Source organism: Triticum urartu, chromosome 3A (genome assembly GCF_056163025.1).
Source record: "Triticum urartu cultivar PI428250 chromosome 3A, HENAU_Tu73, whole genome shotgun sequence".
Classification (NCBI taxonomy): Eukaryota; Viridiplantae; Streptophyta; class Magnoliopsida; order Poales; family Poaceae; genus Triticum; species Triticum urartu.
In genome coordinates this window covers 190,199,377-190,207,178 of record NC_141875.1, presented here as the reverse complement: position 1 = coordinate 190,207,178, position 7,802 = coordinate 190,199,377, and the positions used below count along the sequence as shown (strand labels likewise).

The 7,802-nt window shown below is 50.0% G+C and overlaps 1 pseudogene; it reads left to right on the top strand.

Moving 5' to 3' along the window:
- Positions 1-3,697: 3,697 nt before the first annotated feature.
- On the top strand, positions 3,698-4,998 carry LOC125548249 (uncharacterized; annotated as a pseudogene).
- The last annotated feature ends 2,804 nt before the right edge of the window (positions 4,999-7,802 follow it).

Sequence of the window (7,802 nt, the reverse complement as noted above, 5' to 3'; positions counted from 1 at the left end):
GCCGGGTCTTTGGTAGTATCAGAATCAGCATACTTGACAAGATCCGCCATCAATGTTCCCATGTCATTACAGTCACGTTTAAGCCGCCTCAACTTCTGCTTCAGAGGTTCAAAACGGCAATTTTTCTCTAACATCAAAACGGCCAAGCTGGCGTCCATTTTGTCAGACGAATGTATTATCTCCTTGACCCGGCGCACCCAATGGGTTGTAGATTCTCCATCCTCTTGCTTGCAGTTGGTCAGGTCCACAATTGACATCGTCTGCTTACACATGTCCTTGAAGTTCTGGATAAACCGTGCCTTCAACTCTGCCCGTGAGCCGATGGAATTGGGTGGTAACCCTTTCAACCAGGTCCGAGCCGTTCCATCCAACATCATGGTAAAGTACTTGGCCATTGCAGCATCACTAACCTCCAACAGCTCCATACCCATCTCATAACTCTCAATCCAAGCCCCGGCTGTAAGTTGGCCATGTAGTTAGGTACCTTACGAGGTCCCTTGAAATCCTTGGGCAACCGCTCATTACATATGGCTGGGACCAGACAAGGTACACCTCCGGTTCTTGTAACCACTCCTGCTTCAACCGAGGTTGTTGGATAAGCCGGAAAGGTTTGGTGAGCCGCCTGCTCTGCTACTATCTGAGCCACCCGTTCCGCCTCTTGACGAATCCTCTTCTGATCCGCCAAGTTAAGGGCTCCAGCCCGCACCGGTTCATGCCTATATGGCCAGTTGTGGCGTTGAGCATTACTTAACATCTCTGCAAATTCCATGTGCCTACTGTAGCTCGGGCTTCAGCTTGGGCGAGGAGTCGAATGAATCATGTCTCGACTATAGGAGTATGCATCCTGCTGGGCCAAGGCTGTTTGAAGTAGTTCTCTTATCCTCCGGGTTTCAATTGTTGCTGGTGAGTCGCCTTCCATTGGAAGAGCTGCTAAATGAGCCGATGCCGCAATGAGGTTCTCCATGGGGTTGGAGAAGTGACCCGGGGGTGTTGATATATAACGAGGAGGAGCTGTACTCATGCGCGGCGGCTCCATGGTGCGTGGCTGAACTGGTGCACCGGGCGTCGGGACTCGGTATGCCTCTGGCGGGTTGCTCCCTCCAGCTCCAGGTGTATGGAACAGATTCCTCGGATCCAATGTTAACGGCAGACGCGACTGAGTTTTCTGCCGCCTCCTCCTCATGACTTCGTTTGATGCATTAAGATCCACCGAGAGCCGGAAGGTTTCTGCTTGAAGCTGCTGAGCACGAGCATCCAAAGCTGCTCGTTCGACTGCCATCCGGGTCTCCTCCGCCGCTAGATTTTCCTTAGCTTGCACCATCTCCTCCCGCACGCACGCCACTTCCGCGTCATGCTGGGCTTTATCCGCCGGCTCTACCGCAGCGGTTAACAGAGTCGTCAGTTTATCCATGAGGTCCATGAGAACCTTAGCTGGGGGGCGTGCGGGGTCTCCTGACCCGGCAGCTGCCGACCCGGTGGCCGCTGCTGTCGCTGCGGTGGAGTTCTGCCCGGGCTGTGTCCCTGCCGTGAAGACTCCGGCCCAATTCGGCGGCTCAAGGGGGTCCGGAATACTGCTGCCATCGGAACAGCCCCCGAGCATGCCGTCTTGCAGTTGGTACAATGAGTCTGTCTCACCTGTTGATGATGCAGTATCAGAGCAGATGACCATCTCCCCGCCTTCCATCGATCCTTCAGAGTATTCACCGCCATGGATGCAGCCTACGAAGGCATGCTTCACGACAGATTGAACACGGGCGGACCCGGCGTGCTGAGCCGTTTTGATGAGGTCGGTGTGGACATCCGGCTCAGGGCCTGACTCGCCGATCCGGCCGATGAAGACGTGAATTCCGCCGAAGGGGACCCGGTACCCGTACTCAATTAAGCCGGCCTCGGGGCCCCAACCTTCGTCGTCGATGTAGATCTTGCCGCGACGACTCTTGGTCATCCGGCCCACAGCGTATCCCTTGAGCCCTTCAAAGTTGCCCTTCAAGAACTCAAATCCACCGTGCGCTGGCCCCACGGTGGGCGCCAACTGTCGTGGAATTGTCACGGCAGATGTCCTAGAGTAAGGACTTAGTCGTAGGGCCATCGCACTAGGAAGCTTAAAGGGGTTAATCGGGACAAAGGACACGAGAGGGTTTTATACTAGTTCGGCCCCTTACGATGAAGGTAAAAGCCTACGTCTAGTTGGGATTGATATTGCTGAGGTTTCGATCTCCAAGAGGCTCAACTCGCCGGCTTGGTTCTCGACCTGGTTGTTTCCTTCCCTAAACCGCCACCGGGTCGTCCCCTTGTATACACGGGCTGACGCCCGGTGGCCTACAGAGTCCCGGCCGGCTCATAACCGTGTCCGGCTTGGTGACTTCTTTTACATGCCTTTCTTTACAAGTCTTGCTGCCCATACAACGGTTTGTAATAACGGGCCTTAAGCCGGCCCGAGGCCTTTGGGCTTTCTATATATTTAATAATCTATCATCTTGACTGTATATTGGGCTTCTTCTGTAACCCGCCATTAAGGCTGACCCGGCCCCTCCTGGGCGGGTCTCAAGTGATAGTAATATCCCCAATAAAAGTGAAGTGAACACAGAGGGCTGGGGATGAATTATACTGACCTGACAGACTAACATAGACATAAAGTAGGACCTTGTTGCCTCTGATCTTGAACCAGGTCTGCTAGTGGGAGTAGAAAATGTCGCTGTTGCAGGAGCAGCAGAGTGTGGGACTTGGATTACTAAATCAATCATCAAAATCACAACAAATTTTTCAATAAATCTGATCTATTTGGTCTACAATAGGATGAGTGGAGAATGAAAGAGCAAAAAAAAATCCATCTCACCTGATGGTTTCAAGGACATCCATGCAGACTTGGTGGCGCCCTTGCGCAGATCTTCATTCCAGGTCAGCTCTGCTAAATGGTTGGTGCCTTTGTAGCCGATCCGCCGAACGCCTCCCGACGTCAGCGGCCGCGGCAACATTGCCACCGGCCGAGATCATTAGCATAGGCGGGGATGACGTGGTCAAGCTGCACCGTGCGCGCCGCCTTCCCCATGTCCGCCTCCTTCCCCAACGCCCTTGCCCGACCACCAAACCAAACGGCGCCGCCGTCACCATGCCAAGCCGTCACGCCAGTGACAACCCTACAAACAAAGAGAGGAGGGGGGGTGTCATGGGAGAAAACATAGGCCTAGTTTGGGAGCACAATAGTTCTAAAACCACAGTAATCCAAAACTATGGTATTGTAATGCCTAGGCAATGAATACCTCGGTTTCTAAAAACTGCAGTTTTCCTCTGCTTTAGCAAAACTACAGAGTATTTGGCAAGCACAGACTTTCTAAGACCAGCTAGGCGTGAGTGTTTCTCGGTTTGAAAAATGAGGTCCGGACATCTTTTAGATAGTGTGAAAAACCTCACTTTTGAAGATACTACGGTTTTGTAAACTAAACTAAAGTATTTGTTAAAGTCAAACAAATCAAAGTTATTTAAGCCATGGTTTTTTTAAGAAAATCATGGTATTCTTCTAAAACTTCAAAACCGTACAAGGACAGGTGGACAATGCCAGCGCCCAGCGACACCCTCTCTTGCTGGGGTTAATAACCTACTTCTCCTGTTTACCGAGCGGCTCATTTCCTTCTAGATCAGACTGAGTTGGTTGGTTCGGCAGCGGACGCGAGGTAACCCCCGTCCAACCGCCATACCTATGGCCGCCAACGGCCAGCCGGCGGCGGCGGTCGCCACCATCGACGACCTCCCTGAAAACATGCTGCTCGATATCTTCCTCCGCCTTCCCTCCCTCTCGGACCTCGTCCGCGCCGCCTGCACCTGCCTGCCCTGGCGCAACCTGGTGACCAACATTCCCCCCTTCCGCCGTCAATTCATCGACCTCCACCCGGCGCCCCTCCTCGGCCTCTTCTTCGACACGCCGTTTCAGGCTGTCCCCGGCATCCCCGCCTTCGCCCCCGCCCACCGGAATGATCCGGAGCTCGTGGCCGCCATCTTGAACGGTGACTTTTTCCTCACCACCCTCCAGGCGCGCGATGGCCCGGAAGCTAACTGGAGCTTCCTCGACGCCTGTGGCGGCTACCTTCTCCTCATCAAAGAGGATGAGGTATTGCTCCTGCTTCTAAACCCCTTGGCACGGTGGTGCGAGCGGTTCTTTGATCTGAGTGACTCCCGCATCTTCGACGACGACGACGACCGCGAAGGCGATCCTCAACTCCTTTACGCCGGCCTGATCTGCGATGACGAAAGCCCCGCGAGCTTTGGCATCTTCTGTCTTGCTGCCCATGGAGAGTTCAGGTTGCGGGCTGCGGTCTTCTTCTCATTCTTGGGAATGGGCGGCGATTGGTTCCTCTCCCCATGGTTGGATGTCCCGCACCATCCCAACCCCCACCCGGAAGGTGACGAAGATGACGAAGGTGATCTTGTGCTTGAGAGCGGCATGCGAGTGGGTAATTTCATCTACTGGCTTTATCGGAATCGTGCGTATGTGGTTGTCTTGGACCCCGACCCAAACAACCCGTGATTTTTTGTTGAGATGATCCCACCTCTCCTGAATCTGGAAGGTTTTTGCAGCTCGATCCTTGGCCAAATTAACGGCGATAACATGTGCATTGCTTATTCAAATGGATTCAACATCGGTTTCATGCTGCGTCAAGAAGATGGCCTTGATGCTGGGGCATGGGCTAACAGCAGGGTATTCAACCTGACTGATCAAGTTCGACGGAAGCTTGGGTACTTACCCCAGAATGGGCTGAAAATTGCGGCAATGCGGGGTAGCATAGTGTACTTCACAACATCACAGATGTTCCATCCGCTCGAGGCCACTTGTTGGTTCGCTTGTCTGTGCTTGGAAAGTCGCAGGCTGGAGTGGTTGTTTCCGATGACGTATAATGGTCTCTTCCAACCATACCACCATTCATCGTGGAGTACTTTTCTGTTACCAGAGAATGAAAGATTTTATCCCTTCATATGAGGAATGATGACAACCAGAGAAGGATATTCTGTGCAAAGCATTGCCTTGTTCTCCTACTGCATCAAAACATCCAGCTACCATCCAGAACTGATCTCTTCTTTGGACCTGCATCACGCTGAAGGTCCTGACGAAGTTCCTTGATATTCAGGATTCAATGACAAGTCAATCCTGTATTTTGATCGTTTATTCATGGTAATTGTTGTTGTCTTCTGTTATCAAACTTACCATTTACATTGTGGGCAAATTACTTCATCTGTTCCGTGACATTCAGTATTCAGTGATAACTCAATCATGTGTATTTTGATCATTTATCATAGTTGGGTTGTCTTCTTGTACCAAACTTCCCATTTCATTGTGAGTGAATTACTTATCTGTTCCTTGGATTCGCTAATGTCTCTTCCTCGGTATTGGGGCAAGGCATCCCGACCTTGGAGCCTCTCTTTTTTTCTTTCTGTCTGTAAGATTACTGTTCTCTACCGGTTGTAGCCTGTTTACCTATTTTGCTAAAAAAATATCCGTCTTATTTTGGTAAATTAATTAGCAGCGCCTACTATCTCTATGATATGTTGTCCTCAGAATGATGGCGTGTTCTATATGATTTTTTCGCATGAGTAATTTATTTTTGGAATGCTTTACTTAAGGAATTTATTTCTCATATATTTACAGTGTTTCTTGAACTGTATTAATAGGTTGGCTAGTTATCTTGTTCTTTTTGTAAATTTACACATCTCTTCAGGAATTTGTGTCAAAAGCTGAAACAGGCAAACAAGGGTAGATGGATAAATGACACGTATCACATGAAATACTAGCTTATAATTATGGATGAATATAACCTAGGGCTCATATATGAGTATTTTATCTTTCACAATATTTTCAATAGATAAATTCCTGAAGAGCTATGCTCAATTGCTGATTGGTAAATCTCATTTTCTTTTTCTGTATACATGCCCAGCAAATACACAGTATTATTAGAAAAGATTGTTCTCCTACATCAACCAGCATTGTGGTGGAATCCTGTGGAGTTTACTGAACTATGATCGTGGTATATATTTTATCAAAAAAAGATCATGGTCTATATGAACTATGTGATGAGAAATACGCTCAAGGCATCAAACTGACACCCTGAACACTTATGATTTGTGTAACTTCCATTGTTGGTCTTTGTAGGCATCCTTTTAAAATATCTGTTCAGTAATATCATAATTCAACGTGATGTCATGAGAAGTTATGAGAACTGACTACTTGGTAGTATTGTCTCTACCTCGCCTTAATACGAGATTTCTTCTGATTCATTCAATTGCAAAATTTTCAAGAGGCTTGAATTTTTGCCCCCTTACTGTTTATCTCTTCCTAGTGTCTGCTTTTAATACTTGTGAATTTGACATGCGTGATCTTGTCAGGCTGTCCCGAGCCAAGTCTAGCCTCTGATATAGGTGAATATCATTCTTTTGTTCAAATAGAAATTTGTAGGTTTAATTAACTTGTCTCGTATTCCTTTCCTGTTGGAATCAACTTGTATTGTTTAGTAGCAACATGACTAATCCATTTTGATAATACCCAGACACTACAAAAAAAAGACACATCCGTGACATTTTGGGCCGAACGAAATTTTTTTTCTGTCATACATATGACACTTCTATGACAATAATTGTGACAAAACCCGGTATCATCATAGATGTGGTGGGCTCCTATTTCTATGACAAAAAATCATGACAGAAAATGGGCTTTTCGTCCTGGGCGGGCCGGAGACGCAGCTGCATGACATTCTTTGGGCCGTACATGACGGAAAAAACCGTGGTAGAAGCGAGGGGGAGGAAAATTTCGGGGAGTTCCTGGTTACGGTGGGAGGTCGGGGGCCGAGCGATGAGCGTTTCTCTTGTACACGTACGCGCGTGTGTGTGAGGCGTTGGCTCTAACTGAACCCGAGCGAGGCGTTGGACTCTAACTAAACCCGAGCGATTGCACCGCAGGCTACGCGTTACTGAATCCGAGCGATCAATCGATGGCTGTTAACTGAATCCGATCGAGCGATTCCTTCGCTACTGCTGCTAACTGAAGCCGATCGATGGGATGAACAGTGAGCGTTGCGGGGGGGTTTGGATGAACAGTAAGCGGTGACGTTGCCTCTGGATGAACAGGACCCCGTGGTGTGGTGGAGGGCTGGATGAACAGTAGACGATGGAGGGGTGCCCGTGGAGGGGTGGATGAACAGGACCCCGTGGTGTGGAGGGTTGGATGAACAGTAGACGATGGAGGGGTGCCCGTGGAGGGGTGGTTGAACAGGACCCCGTGATGTGGAGGGCTGGCTGAACAGTAGACGGTGGAGGGGTGGTTGAACAGTAGCTGGTGGAGTAGCGCGCGGTGGAGGCTGGATGAACAGGAGCCCGTGGAGGCTGGAGGAGGTCGACCGTGGAGATGAACAGTATCCCGTGGAGTTCCGTTTTGCGGTACGCCACACCCCTCCCGATGAATAGGACCCCCGTTTCGACCGTAGCGCTCCAACACAAGTCCGTTTCGTCCGTTTTGCGGTACGACACACCTCTCCCGATCAACAGGACCCCCGTTCGACCGTAGGAAGTCTGTTTCCTCTGTTTTACGATACGCCAGACACCTCCCGATGAACAGGATCCCGTTTTGAATGTGGCCGGTCGAACACAAGGCTGTTTCCTCCGTTTTGTGGTACGCCAGGCCTCGTTTCCATCGCCTGTTACGTCCAAGCCCTCCCGATCAACACGACACATTCCGTTGCCTCCCCATGAACACGACGCATTCCGTTGCCTCCCCATGAACATGACGCATTCCGTTGCCTCCCCATGAACATGACGCATTC